The sequence below is a fragment of the Chenopodium album genome, chromosome 4 (assembly GCF_948465745.1).
Source record: "Chenopodium album chromosome 4, dcCheAlbu1.1, whole genome shotgun sequence".
Lineage (NCBI taxonomy): Eukaryota > Viridiplantae > Streptophyta > Magnoliopsida > Caryophyllales > Amaranthaceae > Chenopodium > Chenopodium album.
In genome coordinates this window covers 29,458,226-29,476,769 of record NC_137837.1, presented here as the reverse complement: position 1 = coordinate 29,476,769, position 18,544 = coordinate 29,458,226, and the positions used below count along the sequence as shown (strand labels likewise).

The 18,544-nt window shown below is 47.5% G+C and overlaps 1 non-coding gene across 1 annotated transcript; it reads right to left on the bottom strand.

Moving 5' to 3' along the window:
* Positions 1-17,660: 17,660 nt before the first annotated feature.
* On the bottom strand, positions 17,661-17,767 carry LOC145629794 (small nucleolar RNA R71). The gene has a single exon (XR_014111934.1). It is a non-coding gene; the product is annotated as a small nucleolar RNA R71 (small nucleolar RNA).
* Positions 17,768-18,544: the final 777 nt, after the last annotated feature.

The following is an 18,544-nucleotide window of genomic DNA, read 5'->3' as shown; positions in this document are numbered from 1 at the left end:
CCGATGGACTGGCAGCTTAGGCTGCAGCACCTTGGAGATCAACCCTCTGCTTTCTCCAAGGAAATAACTGAAGCCGTACAACCGGCTAAAGTTAAAAACGTTCTGGTTGGAGCCTATGACGGGACCTCCAACACAGAAGACCACCTGCTAGCATACACCCACCTCATGTATTTACAGGGGTTGGATGATGCCGCATGGTGTCGTTGCTTTCCAGCCACCCTTAAGGGCATAGCCCAGTAGTGGTTTGGCAATCTGCCGGCTGGTTGCATAAATAGCTTCAAGACGCTTGCGTTCTTTTTTGCATCAAACTTCTCTATGAACATCCCTGCCAAAAAGACAAGTCTTGACTTGGGCAATGTACAGCAGGGAGATAGAGAAGGTTTGCGTTCCTACGTCAGGCGGTTCAATCTGGTCCAAATCTAGATTCATGGGCTATCTGATGAGGTCGCCTTCACAGACTTCTTCAAGGGTCTGAAGGACGGGTCTACTTTTAAGTACGAACTCGTCCGCAAACAAATCTTTACTCTGCAAGGAGCCTTGCGAGAGGCGGAAGCCTATATACAGGCGACCGAACTCTGCTCCTCTAATAAGCAGTCGGACCATAAGAAGTCCGACCGACAGAAAGAGAGTCGGCCTGCTCAGCCGACCCCTAAGCCAGAAGAGAGCAAAAAGAAAAAGCAAGTGGAAACCGTACGTCCCAAGGTACGAATTCCACAAGGATTGCTGCTCCATCCTCTTGGAAATTAAGGATCGGCTAACTCTTGAGAAGCCGACTCCTATGAAAGGTTCCATTGAAAATCGGAACAAGAACAAGCATTGCCATTTCCATGAGGATGTTGGCCATGACATGAACGACTGCTTTAGTCTCAAGCGGGAGCTCGACCGTCTAGCCGACAAAGGACAGCTGAAGTCCTATGTGAAGTCCAAAGTGACTTCAAAGGCAAATCCGGGGCAGTCCAAGAAGAAGACTCCCCAGCCTGCTGTGAGTGCCGAAACTGATGAAGAGCCAGTGTACACCATAGCAGGCGGATTTGCCGGTGGTGGCCCGACCATTCGGGGTACCAAGGACTATCTGAGAAAGATGGTCAATTCTGTTAAGGAGGTGGATGCATCAAGCGCATCCACCTTCCCTAAAGTTTTCATCACCAAGCAGGACAGAGGCAAAGTCCGTCGGCCGCATGATGACCCTTTTGTCATTGAGTGCAAGGTCGCCAACCAGCTGGTGGGCCGAATTCTGATTGACATAGGAAGCTCCTCTAACCTCATCAGCCTCAAATGCTTATCTAATCTCAAGTACAAACCGGATAGCATTATGGAGGTCACCCACACCCTTGTTGGGTTTGGGGGAGGACTTGTACACCCAGTCGGACGAATTGACCTACCTGTCCGCCTGGGAAGCAGGGGAGACGGTCGACACATGACCATCCGTTTCCTAGTGGTTGAAGAGCTCACGGCCTACAACCTCATCTTTTATCGTCCCACTCTTAATGAGTGTAAGGCCGTCATCATCCCTGCTCTCATGCTACTCAAGTATGAGAAGGATGATGGTACAGTCGGTTCCCTTAATGGGGACCAAAAGACGGACCTAGAATGTTATCTCTCGGACGTCAAGCCCGCGGCCGTAGCATCCGGTCGGGGCAAGAAAACAATCAACCTCAACGATGTCGAAGAAGAATAGTCGGCCTCACCAGCCGGGAAGAAAAGAAAGATTGATCAGCTGGTGGTGGTCAAAAAAGAAAAGCAATAGCAATCACTGACCGGGGAACGGTCGGATGATCTTCGTCCCCAGCCTGCTGGTGAACACATTGATATCCCTCTGGATGACAGTCGTCCAGAGCGGACTGTTAAGGTGGGGACGATTGCTTTTGCAAAGCTGGGTGAAAGCCTTCACCAGCAGCTGAGGGAATTCAAAGACATCTTTGCCTTTGAAGTGGAAGAGATGCCAGGCATCAGCCCGGATCTCGCTGTCCACAAGCTCGCCGTGGATCCTAAAAATAAGCCCATCCGTCAAAAGAAAAGAAACCACGGCAAGAAAGAAGTCAGGCGGCAACTGCCGAAGTAAAAAAGCTGTTAGATGCCAAGTTCATTCGGTCGTGTAATTTCCTTGAGTGGGTAGCTAACGTTGTGTTAGTAAAAAAGCCGAATGGAACTTGGCGGATGTGTGTTGACTACACAGACCTCAACAAGGCATGTCCAAAGGATAGCTATCCATTGCCTAAGATCGACAGTATGGTTGACTCAACAGCCGGACATGCCCTAATGAGTTTCATGGACGCCTATTCAGGTTTCCATCAGATCCCCCTGTGGAAAAAAGATTAAGAAAAGACGGCATTCGTCACTGATCAGGGGTTGTCCTGTTATACGGTGATGTCGTTTGGTTTGAAGAATGCGCCTGCTACCTTCCAACGAATGATTAATACGGTCTTCATCAATCAAATCGGAAGGAATGTAGAGGCGTACATTGATGACATGATAGTCAAATCAAAACAACAGGCGGATCACCTTGCCGATCTCCGAGAAACATTTGCCACACTCAGGCGGCACAAGGTCATGCTTAACCCAAAAAAGTGTGTCTTTGGTGTTGAGTCTGGGAAGTTTCTCGGATTTTTGATTGACCAAAGGGGAATAGAGGCCAACCCTGAGAAAATACAGGCGGTAATCGACATGCAGTCGTCCCGTACTGTGAAGGAAGTTCTGAAACTAACAGGTTGTCTGGCGGCCCTGGGGAGATTCCTCAGCCGGTCAGGCGACAAGTGCCTCTACTTTTTCCAGGCAATAAAAAAGAAGACAAACTTTGAATGGGGGGATGACGCAGAGGCGGCCTTTCAAAAGTTAAAAACTCATTTGCACTCTTTTCCGAGGCTTGTTAGCCCTCTGCCCAAAGAGACGCTCTTCATGTACTTGGCCGTCTCCGATCATGCCCTCAGCGCTATTCTCTAAGCTGAAAAAGACGGCACTCAGCTCCCAGTCTATTTCATCAGCCATGTTCTTAGGAACGCTGAGCTTCGGTACCCCATGGTTGAAAAATTTGGTCTCGCCCTTTACATGGCCATCAAGAAATTGAAACCCTACTTCTTGGCACATGCGGTAGTGGTCTATACTGACCAGCCGATCAAGCGGCCACTCAAAACCCTGGAGTCTTCTGGACGAATGCTCAAATGGGCGATTGAAATGCAAGGATTGGAAATCACTTATGAGCCCAGGAAAGCAATAAAGGGGCAAGCATTCGCCGACTTTATTGTGGAAATAACAAGGTCGGTTGTTCCGGACAATACAGACCAGGTTTGGAAAGTGTATATGGATGGGAGCTCCACTATCAACGGCTGTGGTGCAGGGATTATCTGTCAGTCTCCTGAGGGAGACAAGTACGAGTATGCACTACGGTTCAAGTTCCAGGTCTCTAAAAATGAGGCCAAGTATGAAGCCCTGCTTGCTGGCATTCGGTACTGTAAGGCAGCATGGGCAAAGAAAATTGACGCCTGCTCGGATTCACAACTGGTCATACTCCAAGTCAATGGGACGTACGAGGCCACTCATCCGACCATGATTTAATACTCGCAGACGGTCAAGGATGAAGTTGGGACACTTGAAGAATTTCATCTAACCCAAGTGCCCAGGTCTTCAAACAACCAGGCGGATGCTCTGTCCAAACTGGCATCATCCGCCTCCTGTGAAACGCCTCGGTCAGTTTTCTGGGAGGTCATGGAAAAAAGAAGTATATCTGAGGAAGACCCCATTGGAATTCTTGACCGAAGCTCCACCTGGATGGACAGCATCCGGGCTTATCTTGCAGACGGCACGCTCCCTGACTCACAACAGGAGGCGGCTGTTCTGAAAAAGCGAGCAGCTAACTTCGAGTTTCGACAAGGAGAACTCTTTAGGGCTGGCTTTTTGAAACCGCTGTTGAAGTGTGTTACCCCTGGAAAGGGTAAGGAAGTCCTCGAGGAGTTGCATTCGGGATTCTGCGCCTCCCATATAGGCGGCAGATCCCTCGCGGCCAAGGCCAGGCGGCTTTACTTCTGGCCAACCCTGGAGTCGGATGCCATGGAAATGGTGAAAAAATGTGACAAGTGCCAAAAGTTTGGTAAGCTCATCCATCATCCGGCTACAGACCTGACGGCTATCCACAACCCAATACCCTTTGCCAAATGGGGCATGGACATTCTTGGGCCATATACGACTGCACCAGGCGGCAAGCGCTATATATTGGTGGCTGTGGATTACTTTACCAAGTGGGTAGAGGCGGAGGCAGTCAAAAACATCAAGACTAAAGACGTCATTTCCTTCATCTGGGGGAATATAATCACTCGTTTCGGGGTGCCCATGTCTATGGTTTTTGACAATGGTCCTCAATTTGAGACGCCTCAACTCAAGACTTGGCTGGGAGACCAGGGGGTCTCAAGCTTCTTTGCATCAGTCGGCCGGCCGCAAGCAAACGACCAGGTCGAAGCCTTCAACAAGTTAATCTCAGACGGGATTAAAAAGAAAATTGAGCGGGCTGGTGGCCTTTGGGCGGATGAATTACCACACGTCCTCTGGTCCATCAGAACGACTGCTAAAGGGGCAAGTGGAGAAACCCCATTCCTTATGGTGTATGGAGCAGAAGCTGTTCTGCCCATTGAGCACTATGAGCCGACTCTTCGAATCATGCTATATGATGAAGAGGCGAACTGGGAGGCCATGCGCCTAGCATTAGACTCACTACCAGAGCGCAGGGGCAATGCTGCCTTGCGCCATGAGATATACCGTCTGAGAATGACTCGGGCTTACAACAAAAGAGTACACAAGCGTCCTCTCAAAGTGGGGGACTTTGTGCTACGAAAAATGGAGGCAGTCGGTAGGGCGAATGAACAGGGAAAGCTAACCCCAAATTGGGAAGGCCCCTACCGAATCTATGAGGAAGTAAGAGACGGCACCTACCGCCTGGAAGACCCAGACGGCAGGCAGCTGCCTAGAACTTGGAATGTAGACAACTTGAAAAAGTACTACTTCTAGGTACGAATGAAAAGACCTAAATTTTGTAATCTCAAGTTTTGTTAATGAGTATGCATTCATTTCCCAACTTGTCTTTTTATTTAAGTTTCTTAGTGTCGCCTGTATACAAAACAGACGACCAATATGTTTGGAAAGCGTCTGTTCCAACAGCAGACGCCCCAATCCCTCTGAAGGAGCCGATTGTTTCAGAACAGTCGTTCCTACCAAATTCATCAAGTTTACACCAACACTTGACGAATATTTACTTAATCATTTAAGAGGCCTAAGGCCAGATAAAATCATAATGTGGCCCATGGCCGGATGTTAATAAACAAAAAGAGACCGAATGTTCACAGTCTGCTCCAACATGAGTATAACCGTCTGTTCCAACATGAGTCAGATAACCGGCGACGTCCATTCGGGCGAATTCGTCGAGGAGAAGCATCTCCCATTTGGGTGGCACATTGCTTTACGAATATATCAAGCGGCCCTACCGAATGCTAAGGCAGCATTCGCAGTCGTTTGTTTTAATCGAAAGTCAAATCTAAAAGACCTGAATTTTCTATCTGTTCTAGCGCAGTTCAGAAATGGTCACTGTTTCATAAGTAGAGGCTAAGCGAGGCATAAAGCCGGATGCGTCTGTTATTGCTTAGGGGCAAAACAGGCGGAATATTTGATTAATATACGAGTTAAGTTAACTACTTAGCACTTATTAAGGCTATTGGCCGGATGACGCCTGATCCCTGCCTATGGGGCAAGACAGGCGGACAATTATTTTTAAGAAAATTGGTTAAGTTACAAACTTAGCATTAAATCTCAAAGAGGCCTATGGCCGGAGGCGCCTGTTTTTGCTTATGGGGCAGAACAGGCAGAGGTTTTCCCTTAGCAAATTAGCTAAGTTGGAAATTTTAGTTTAGTTTGAGCCAATGGCCGAATGAACACTTGTGTGTTCCAATTCTGGATGGACGTTTGCCGCGTGGTTTGGGGCAATCACCATAGTGATTGATTGACTTAGAAACCATAAATACTCTTCTCAAGTATCAAAAATTTCTAAGTCAATCAATCCAATAAACCGAAACCACTCGACATTCGTCTAGGGGCAAGAACATTCGCATGCTATACAGGTTATAATACTTAGCCAAAAAACATGCAATGAAAAATTCAAAGGACAGAATATGGATAACTTCAGCCAAATGGCCGGATGATTCAAATTAAAAAAGACCAATCGTCACCAGACGATTGGTTAAGTTTGTTATCTGGCAGAGCCAGAAAGATTGTCAAATTACCCGACCCCTCGGTCGGTAAAGATACAAATACTCGGCACGCAGGCCGGAAAAACAAAGTACTTGGCCATTCGGCCACATAAACAGAAAAAATAAAAAGCTTAAGTGATCAGGGGACAGCCTCTTCATTGGCAGCCGGCCTGTTGTCCTTCGGCTGCTCTTCATCATTTTTCTCTTGCTCCTCCACCTAATCCTCCTCCTCACCACAAGAGGACAACTCCCCAGAAGAGTCGGACCCAGAGCTTTCCTGGGGTCGCAGCATTCTCAGCCTCTTCAATAAGACGAGCGTCGACTGCTTTGCTGGCTTCATCAAACTTGGATTTCCCAGTCTGATAGTCTGAGTCCGGCTGAACATCCGCCCAAGTGTCCCGCATGATGGCATCATAATCGCTCATCATTTTCTTAACAAGAGCCTCTCTCTCTTGCTCAGCCACGGACTCAAACTTGGTCTTCAGCTGGTGCTCCTGGTTGCTGAGGCGCTGCTCCAGGCGGCCCACCTTCTGCTTGGCTCTCTCGGCCTCTTCTTTGGCATCTTGAAGAGGCTCGAGCTTCTCCTTAAGATTTGTAATTTCTTTCTTAAGGGAAGTGATGCGCAGGCGGGCCGAGTCCAGGTCCTTCTTCACCTGCATGTTGGCTTCCGCCTGCGAATACATCATATCAAGCGTCAGATACTCATTTTGAGCAATATCAAATTGAGCTCGATCCAAGGCGGACTCGACCCGAGCTTTAGCGGCTGTTACCTCTTTGGATTTCTCCTTGAGGGGTTGCCTAAGCCCTTGGACGCGCAACATGGCCTGCAAAAATAGCCGAATGGTTAAAACCAGGCGGATAAATACTTGAGCAAAAAAAAAAAAAAAAAAAAAAAAAAAAAAAAAAAAAGAGAATTGCTTAAGTTAAGACTCATACCTCGCAGAGGTTCCCCAGGATGCCATCCAAGTCTAGGGTGCCGACTCCCCTGACAGACGCCTTGTCGTCGGGATCAACCGCCCTCAGCATGGACTTGGCCATCTGGATTACAGTCGGCCTCTGCACAGGAACTGAGAAGGAAAGAAAGTTAGAAAAATAACACAAGTATATTTGGAAGAACAATAAAGACGTATGGTTTTTACCGTCGTCCTTCGGATCCTCCTCTCTCCCTAGACTCCTCCTCTCTTCTGCTGAGCCGACAGCAGCGGTGGGTTGCTTGTAGCCACCCTTCGATGCCCTCTGGGCATCCGTTTTGCTGATCTCCTTTTCAGCTTCGAGAGAAGAGGCGTCTGGGCCCTTTTTGGGCTTATGAGCAATATGCTTCCGGCCGCCCTTGCCGGATGCGCTCACATCACCCGCCCTTGTCTTTTGGACCTTAGGGTCGGATGGTTTTGAAGGAGATTTGGAAGGCGTACCCTACATCAACGCAAGATAAACGCAAGTTAGAAATCATTTGGGCAAATTTAATATTTCTCAGAAATGAAAGTATAACAATTTCCTACCTTGGAGGTGCCGCAAGTTTTCTGCTCGTCCACTTTGGTGTGAGTGGTTGCTTCTGCCCTGTTTAGGACATTCGACCTGTATCGAGCAGTAGATACATCCGGCTTCCTTATGGCCGAGAGCTTCTCCATTGCTTTATCTGCAAAAATGAACAAGTATTAGCATCATTAAACATGTACTGAAAAGCAAAAGTAAATTGCATATATAACAGACGGCCGACTACCTCTCGGCATTTCAGAACTTAGCCCACAGGCGGCTAAGAATGTTCCTTCTTCAAACCACTTGTACAAAGGGAGATAGCATTGAGGGGTGACCTCCTTGTCCCCCTCATCATTCGTCCACACGGACACGGTAAACAACCCCGCGTCCATGATCTCCTCCTTGGCCCGCCTGGGAACAGGCGGCAATGCGTTCCTACCTGCTAGGAGAGGTGGATCCTTATTCCACCTGTTATACTTTTGGTTCAGGCGGCTGTCGGCAGACTTGACTATATAAAACTTAGTCCTCCAGTCTTTCCACTTGTTCTCTTTGCCAACAGCCATCATGTACCCCTTGTAAGTGGTCAAGGTGTACCAGCCCTCACCGCCCCTAGCAGGCGCCCTGCTCAGATAGTGCATGTGGGCGAACGCTTCAAAGCTCACCTCCCCCTGCAGGATCTCACAGGCGGCAACGTACTCCAGAATATTGATCTAGGAGTTGGGTACAAGTTGCCAGATACCCAATTGGTATCCGTCCAAGATCCTCTCCACGGCCGGATGGAGAGGGAAGCGGAGGCCAGCCTGGAAGGCCGCTTCATAGCAGCTGAATGCTTTGTCCTGATAGCTGGCCAGACTTGGCCAAGTTATGGTGTCGCCCTCGTTAGGGACCGACAAAGTGTAGCCATAGCCTAGGACAACCTTGCGCCTAAAATTGGCAAGGCCGGATGCCATGGCGCTCCGCCTGCCTGGCGGAACATGCTGATAGTAGGGGGCTCTCTTCAAGCGCCTGGAAGCGCTCGGCTCGGCCTAGCTTTCCCCCCTATCCACTGCCAGAGACTCTCTGGCAGAATCTATATTTGATCTAGCCTCCTCTAAAGTTACGGAGGCATTCTCTGAAGAAGATGACGAGGCCGACTCGTCACCAGAGCTCTCATCAGAGCTAGGGGACCGCCGACTGGTGCCAGCGGGGTCCTCCCCTAGACTCTCTTCCGGCGCCAGTCCAGAAGGCCTGGGTTGATATTCTTCATCCGCCTCCCCAAGGATTCCATCACTAGGAGTTCCACTAGATGTGGGTGAATGGTAATAGGGGGGGTAGGAGGAAGATAAGGAGGGCTGTCAGGATTTTCCGACAGCACACTTCGAGGCACTCTTCTTGAGCCGTCTGAATAAACAGTTGACCCATCCGAATGGTTGAAAACTCCATCGGAGCTACACTAGCTGCCTTGCTGTTCTTTTGGTTCTGGCCATAATGTCCTGCACAGACACGGAAACGGTCGGATTCGGAGAAGTTCGCAAAGCGGGGTCGTTGGCCAAGCATTCGGCACTGCTAGTTCTAGATTCAGCTGTCCCCGGTGACCGGCTGATCACTATCCTACGCCGTGCCGCATGCAATTGGGGAGCCATTTTTCGAAAACCAAGAAAAAATGAAAAATAAATGAAAAAACAAGCGTTACCTTTAGAAGAAGGGTGAAAGACGCTTGGTATGCTGAAGAACAGTCGGACAATTGGCCGAGTGTCGGATGCTTGAAAAGTTAAAACACTTTGGGAATTTTGAGAATTTCTAAGTTAAAAAAGTCCAAAATTCTCCAGAGATTCGCAAAGGTGTGAATCTAAGGGGGGTCAAACCTCACTATTTATAGGGGGGTAAAACCCTAATTTTTCCCTCCAGTAATTTTTGAATCTGACCACTCAGATACTGACACCTGTCACAGGAGTCACGTGCAATGCACGTGACCCCTGTGAGGGGCAAATGATTTAGGTATTTTTTACCCGGCCAGGTGGCCCAATAAGATAGCGCCACGTGTCCTCCGCATAGGTGTCAATCGGACCTATGGAATGATGACATGTGGAGGCTGGACTCTTCTCCGTCCTATGTGGACTGAAGGTCCAGCAGGGACCATTCAGGTGGCGACACGTGTCACTCAAAAGGTGCTTCATAATCCTTTTGGGCACAGTGACACGTGTCACTCAGGTATTGGCCCTAGGATGGCAGCCTTCTAAGGCCCAAAATCCCGAGGCGTCGCAAAACGGCGTGACCTAACTCCTAGGTCACCAGATCCTAGGAGGGCCCACTTTTCAAAAAGACCCTATAAGTAGGGACATTCTGTCATTTATGAAGAGACAGAGAGAGAATATACACACAATACGAGACAACACGTCACTTACCATAGAGTTGTCGTTTTCAAGGAACACACATCACTTTACCTTAGCTCGGAATCCGAGCAGATAAACTTTACTTCCGCACGTTTTATTACAGAACGTTTACTAACTTAATCTTTGCAGGCGGATCACCGACCATCCGGCGGTCCATTTGCTTTGCAGGTACATGCATCCTCAGTTGATGTGTCTGATATTCCTTAGGGCTAATGAGACCCTTGGATGGGCGATGATTGTCATACACCACTCAGGGATAATGAGCCCCTTGGATGGGCGATGATGTGTCTAATGCCACTTAGGGCTAATGAGACCCTTAGATGGGCGTTGATGTGTCTGATACCCCTTAAGGCTAATTAGACCCTTGGATGGGCGATGATGTGTTTGACACCCCTTAGGCTAATAACCCCCTTAGTTGGGCCATGATGAGTCTAACACCCTTTAGGGCTAATAAGCCCCTTAGATAGGCGATGATGTGTCTGACGCTTCTCAAGGCTTACGAGCCCCTTAGATGCGCGATGATGTGTCTTACACCACTCAGGGATAATGAGCCCCTTGGATGGGCGATTATGTGTCTAACGCCCCTTGGAAGGGCGATGATCTGTATGGCGCCTTTTAGGGCTAATGAGCCCCTTGGATGGGCAATGATGTATCTCACGCCCCTTAGGGCTAATGATCCCCCTTGATGGGCGATGATGTGTCTGATGCCCCTAGGGCTAATGAGTCCCTTAGATGGGCGATGATGTGTCTAACACCCTTTTAGGGCTAATGAGCTCCTTGGATGGGTAATGATGTATCTCACGCCCCTTAAGGCTAATGATCCCCTTTGATGGGCGATGATGTGTCTGACATACCTCAGGGCTAATGAGCCCCTTGGATGGGCAATGATTTGACTCACGACCCTTAAAGCTAATTAGCCCCTTTAATTGGCGACGATGTGTTTGACGCTCCTTAGAGCAATTGATCCCCTTGAATGGGCGATGATGTGTCTATCGCCCCTTAGTGCTAATGAGCGCCTTGGATGGGCGATGATGTATCTGATGCCCCTTAGGGATATTGTGCCCCTTGGACTAGTGATGATGTGTCTGACACCCCTCAAGGCTACTGTGACCCTTGGATGGGAAGTGATGTGTCTGACGCCCCTTAGGGCTAATGAGCCCCTTGGATGGGTAATATGTTTCTGACGCCACTTAGGGCTAACGAGCCCCTTAGATGGGCGATGATGTGTCTGAGATCCCTCAGGGCTAATGAGCCCCTTTGATGGGTAATGATGCGTCTGACGCCCCTTAGGACTAATGAGCACCTTAGATGGGCGACGATGTGTCTAACACCCCTTGAGGCTAATGAGCCCCTTGGATAGGCGATGATGTGTCTCACGCCCCTTAGGGCTAATGAGCCCCTTGGATGGGCGATGATGTGTCTCACGCCCCTTAGTGCTAATGAGCGCCTTGGATAGGCGATGATGTGTTTAATGTTACCTAGGGCTAATGAGACCTTTAGATGGGCGTTGATGTGTATGATACTCCTTAAGGCTAATGAGACCCTTGGATGGGCGATGATGTGTCTGACACCCCTTAGGCCTAATAATCCCCTTAGTTGGGCCATGATGAGTCTAACACCCTTTAGGGCTAATAAGCCCCTTAGATGGGCGATGATGTGTCTTACGCTTCTCAGGGCTTACGAGCCCCTTGGATGGGCGATGATGTGTCTTACACCACTTAGGGATAATGAGCCTCTTGGATGGGCGATTATGTGTCTAACGCCCCTTAGGGCAATTAAGCCCCTTGGATGGGCTATGATGTGTCTGACGCCTTTTAGGGGTAAAGAGCCCCTTGGATGGGCAATGATGTATCTCACGCCCTTTAGGGGTAATGATCCCCTTTGAGGGGCGATGAGGTGTCTGATGCCCCTAGGGCTAATGAGCCCCTTGGATGGGCGATGATGTGTCTGATGCCTTTTAGGGCTGATGAGTCCCTTAGATGGGCGATGATGTGTCTGACACCCCTTAGGGCTAATGAGCCCCTTGGATAGGTAATGATGTATCACATGCCACTTAAGGCTAATGATCCCCTTTGATGGGCGATGATGTTTCTGACACCCCTCAGGGCTAATGAGCCCCTTGGACGGGCAATGATTTGACTCACGACCCTTAAGGCTAATTAGCCACTTTAATTGGCGACGATGTGTCTGGCGCTCCTTAGAGAAATTGAGCCCCTTGGATGGGGCGATGATGTTTCTTTCGCCCCTTAGTGCTAATGAGCGCCTTGGATGGGCTATGATGTGTCTGATGCCCCTTAGGGATAATGAGCCCCTTGGACTGGTGATGATGTGTCAGACACCCCTCAAGGCTACTGTGCCCCTTGAATGGGTAATCATGTGTCTGACGCCCCTTAAAGCTAATGAGCCCCTTGGATGGGTAATATGTTTCTGACGCCCCTTAGGGCTAACGAGCCCCTTAGATGGGCGATAATGTGTCTGACATCCCTCAAGGCTAATAAGCCCCTTTGATGGGTAATGATGCGTCTAACGCCCCTTATGGCTAATGAGCACCTTAGATGGGCGACGATGTGTCTAATACCCCTTACGACTAATGAGCCCCTTGGATAGGCGATGATGTATCTCACGCCCCTTAGGGCTAATGAACCCCTTGGATGGGCGATGATGTGTCTGATGCCCCTTAGGGCTAATGAGCCCCTTGGATGGGCGATGATGTGTCTGACGCCCCTTAGGCCTAATGATCCCCTTAGATGGGCGATGATGTGTCAGACACCCCTTAGGGATAATGAGCCCCTTCGATGGGCGATGATGTGTTTAACCGCCCTTAGGGTTAATGAGACCCTTCTAGATAAGCGATCATGGAGAATTTTAATGCATTTGGCTAACTGGAATTGCGAAAAAAGGCCTCTAACATGACAAAAATGTAATTTTTATGATTACGGTCTCATTTTTAGGCTTGTCTTGGAACAGTACCTTCTCGAATCACCCCATAATGAGCCCTGGGATGGGTGATGATGTAATTGACGCTTTCTAAGAGCCTTCTTGGTGATAAGTGTTTGCGAAGAAACATGTAGACTTATGTATTTGAAGAAACATCAATGAAGAAACAAATTGTTACGCCTAACTTAGGTATACTTGTATTTATTGTTATGTTTGATGCCCTTGGGGCTAATGAGCCCCTTTAATGGGCTACGATGCAATACACCCCCTTAGGGCTAATGAGCCCCTTGGATGGTCGATGATGTGTCTCACGCCCTTTAGTGCTAATGAGCGCCTTTGATGGGCGATGATGTGTCTAATGCCACTTAGGGCTAATGAGACCCTTAGATGGGCGTTGATGTGTCTGATACCCCTTAAGGCTAATGAGACCCTTGGATGGGCGATGATGTGTCTGATACCCCTTAGGCCTAATAACCCCCTTAGATGGGCCATGATGAGTCTAACACCCTTTAGGGCTAATAAACCCCTTAGATGGGCGATGATGTGTTTGACGCCTCTCAGGGCTTACGAGCCCCTTGGATGGGCGATGATGTGTCCTACACCACTCAGGGATAATGAGCCCCTTGGATGGGCGATTGTGTGTCTAACGCCCCTTAGGGCAATTAATCCCCTTGGATGGGCGATGATGTGTCTGGCGCCTTTTAGGGCTAATGATCCCCTTGGATGCGCAATGATGTATCTCACGCCCCTTAGGGCTAATGATCCCCTAACATGACAAATATGTAATTTTTATGATTACGGTCTCATTTTTAGGCTTGTCTTGGAACAGTACGTTCTCGAATCACCCCATAATGAGCCCTGAGATGGGCGATGATTTAATTGACGCTTTCTAAGAGCCTTCTTGGTGATAAGTGTTTGTGAAGAAACATGTAGACTTATGTATTTGAAGAAACATCAATGAAGAAACAAATTGTTACGCCTAACTTAGGTATACTTGTATTTATTGTTATGTTTGATTCCCTTAGGGCTAATGAGCCCCATTGTTGGGGTACGATGCGACACATGCCCCTTAGGGCTAATGAGCCCCTTGGATAAGCGATGATGTGTCTCACGCCCCTTAGTGCTAATGAGTGCCTTGGATGGGCGATGATGTGTCTAATGCCACTTAGGGCTAATGAGACCCTTAGATAGGCGTTGATGTGTCTGATACCCCTTAAGGCTAATGAGACCCTTGGATGGGCGATGATGTGTCCGACACCCCTTAGTTCGAATAACCCCCGTAGATGGGCCATGATGAGTCTGACACCATTTAGGGCTAATAAGCCCCTTAGATGGGCGATGATGTGTCTGACGCCTCTCAGGGCTTACGAGCCCCTTGGATGGGCGATGATGTGTCTTACAACACACAGGGATAACGAGCCCCTTAGATGGGCGATTATGTGTCTAACGCCTTTTAGGGCAATTAAGCCCCTTGGACGGGCGATGATGTGTCTGGCGCCTTTTAGGGCTAATGAGCCCCTTGGATGGACGATGATCTGTATGATGCCCCTTAGGGTTAATGAGTCCCTTTGATGGGCGATGATGTGTCTGACACCCCTTTGGGCTAATGACCCCCTCGGATGGGTAATGATGTATCTCACGCCCCTTAGGGCTAATGATCCCTTTTGATGGGCGATGTTGTGTCTGATGCCCCCAGGGCTAATGAGCCCCTTGGAAGGGGGATGATGTGTCTTACACCCCTTACGGCTAATAAGCCCCTTGGATGGGTGATTATGTGTCTAACGCCCCTTAGGGCAATTAAGCCCCTTGGATGGGCGATGATTGTCTAGCGCCTTTTAGGGATAATGAGCCCCTTGGATGGGCAATGATGTATCTCACGCCCCTTAGGGCTAATGATCCCCTTTGATGGGTGATGATGTGTCTAATGCCCCTTAGGGCTAATGAGTCCCTTAGATGGGCGATGATGTGTGTCTGACACCCCTTAGGGCTATTCAGTCCCTTAGATGGGCGATGATGTGTCTGACGCCCCTTAAGGCTAATGAGCCCCTTGGATGGGCGATGATGTGTCTCACGCCCCTTAGGGCTAATGAGCCCCTTGGATGGGCGATGATGTGTCTAACACCCCTTAGTGCTAATGAGCGCCTTGGATTGGTAATGATGTGTTTGATGCCCCTTAGGGCAATTGAGCCCCTTTGATGGGCGATGATGTGTCTGATGCCACTTAGTTCTAATGAGCCCCTTAGATGGGCGATGATGGGTCTGACACCCCTTAGGGCTAATGAGCCCCTTGGAAGGGTGATTATTTGTCTTACACCCCTCAGGGCTAATGAGCCCCTTGGATGGGCTATTATGTGTTTAACGCCCCTTAGGGCAATTGAGCCCCTCTGATGGGAGACAATGTGTCTCACGCCCCTTAGTGGTAATGAGCGCCTTGGATGGGTGATGATGTGTTTGATGCCCCTTAGGGCTAACGGGCCCCTTGGACTGGCGATGATGTGTCTGACACCCCTCAGGGCTAATGAGCCCCTTGGATGGGTAATGATGTGTCTGACGCCCCTTTGGGATAATGAGCCCCTTAGATGGGCGATGATGTGTCTCACGCCCCTTAGGGCTAATGAGCCCTTTGGATGGGCGATATGTCCATTTTATATAGTAATTTACCCCCGCCCCTTAGGCATAATTAGTAGTGTTTTTGGCTCTTTCGAGCAACTTTTATTACTAATTGGTGTTTTCTAGTGTTTTCGTAGTATTTGTTGAGTTCTGTAGGAAATTGCGTCTTTGGAGCATTTTCTCGGGTTTTTCATGGAGCGACTACGGAAATAAGAAGAGCACGACTATCTTTGAAGCCCAAGGCCTGTTAGAGCCGTCGAGCCGGTGAATATGGGCTCGGTAATCGGGATACCAAGGTATTTGGATCGAGTATTCAAGACTTGAAGAGGAAATACGGATTGGGCCGAGGAATCAAGCCCAATCGAAGTCCAAGCCTCGAAGAGAAGCAAGGGCCCGATCGGACAAGCATTAGCTCAATCGGGCGCGGCGTGCAGCTATGGTGCTGGTGCGTGGCCTAAGGCAGGCCCGATCGTGCGAGCATTTAGCTCGATCGGGTGTTGCTGCTGAGAAGAGGCACGAGGAAAAAGGCGCGCCCGATCGGGTGGCTTCTAGCCCGATCGGGCGCGTGTTTTTCTCAGAGCTGATTAGATTAGTGTTAATTTTTGTTTTGAGGAATGTTTAAGTACGAATTATGTACGTAATTTCGGAGGACCTTCTTTTTTACATTTTCTCTCTCTACTTAGGATACTTCTCTCTCTTAAATTCTCTCTCAACTTTTGTTCTTAATTACTTCCATTAATCCATATTATGTTTGAGTAGTTTAATTCTAGGGATTATGGGGATCCATAATTAATATGAAGGGATAATTTGTTATTTTTTATTATTGGTATTGCATGATAATTTTTTATTGAATTGTTTTAAGTCTTTGCAATTAGATTATGAATCGAGCAGATGTAATTTGATTGTGAATGTTTAGCTATATTGAATTGATGAATCGAGCAGATGTTAATTTAATATTAAACGCTATTTTTAATAGGAACTTAAATCTAGTAAATTGCGAGAGCCTGTTAGATCAATGTTGATTAATAAATTGCGAGAGCCTGTTAATCATTTTATTTGTGTAATGTTAATTATTGATTATTATGTTTTATCCCGGAATATTAATTATTGGTGAACCTGTGACCCTAGGCCTTCTTATTATTGTTTTTCTCCCTAAACTTATTATTCGTAGTATAGAATTTATTCCCTAAAATATTGGTTACATAGATAATTTAGATTAAAATAATTAATTAGGAGTAAAAAGACTTGTTTCCCTGTGGAGTTCGACCCTACTTCCCTATCTACTTTAGTTAGAGGACTTAGGTATTTACTTTTGATTAGGGGATACGACTTTACCCTGTCAAAATTTGGCATCGTTGGCGGGGAAACGGTTTTATTTTTGTTTTCTGATTATTTTTTGGATTCTAGATTATCCCCTTTTGTCTTAGAGAACGTTAGTTCTTTGAGGCAATTCTCATATTTTTCTTTTAGTTCCTTGTTTATGCCCAGGTGTTCCAGATCAGGTTACATCCCATTCGATCCTAAGATCGAGCTCTCTTTTTATAGGCAAAGGAAAATCTATAGACAAATTCTGGCGGGTTCTGAGGAGGACAACAGTCGAAGAGATCCTTCCTCTTATTCTAGTGACACAGATATTCCCTCAGATTCAGAATCAGAGATGACGGCCTAGAAGAAACTCAGTGACTACTCGTAGCCGAAGCTCATAGATTTCCCGCACCTTACTCCCACTCCGGCACTAGATGGAGTTAAATTCGAAATCAAGCCCCAATTTATCACTATGATAGAGAGGAAGCAATTCAGTGGAGCTAAGGGTGAAGATCCTAATCTTCACATCCCAGATTTCTGCCAATATCGTAACACCATTAGACAAGCCAGGGTCACGCAAGACCAAATCAGGGAAATTTTTTTTCCTTTTTCATTATGTGGCAAAGCTAAATTATGGTTTAATGGTTTGAATAGAACTACACTTGGTATTACTGACTAGGAAACTTTTGCTTTGAATTTCTATAATAAATACTATCCTGCAAAGAGAACAACGGTACTAAGGAGTGATATTCAGAACTTCACTCAAGAGGCCGACGAAACGCTATATGAGGCTTGGGAGAGGTTCAAGGATCTACAGAGAGAGTGCCCCCACCACAATCTAGCACAATGGCAATTGATCCAAGCATTCTATAATGGACATGGAAATTCTTCTAGATCAGTGCTAGATTCTGCAGCTAGTGGGAGGTTCATGAATTTAAATGTGGACGATGCAGGACAGGTTATCGAAGACATGGCAATACACAATTCCCAATATGGGAATCCGAGAGGGTTTGCAAATAAAGGAAAACATATTGTCGATTTCGTATCCTTTTTGCAAGCTCAATTAACGTCTATTTGTCAAAAATTAGATAATCTTACTGTTGCTCCTAACTCTGTAGCTAATGTTTCAGCTCTTGCTAACAATGAAGCTTTTTGTGAAAATTGTGGAATTGCAGGTCATTGGGAGCAAGATTGTAGGAGCTCTATGGAACAAGTTAATGCCTTTCAAACCTATAGGCAGAATAACCCTTATTCCAATTCCTACAATGCCGGTTATAAGAACCATCCATATCTTTCATACCGGAGCACAAATTTACAAAACCGTCCACCTCCACAACAACCACAACAACAAACCCCACCACAGCAAAAATATTATCATCCTAATTCTGGCCAGAAAAGCCAAGCATCACCCTCATCATCTTCCAACCCTGCCATGACAGAAATTAGAGCAATGCTTACCAATATGCAAAAGAATATGGAGAGTAGGGATGCGCAAATTGATTCTATCCTAGCCTATAATAAAATCATGGACAATCAAATTGCACAACTTTCATCTACCCTACAATCCCGTCAAAAGGGAGCTCTACCATCACAACCTATCCATCCTACAGATCATGC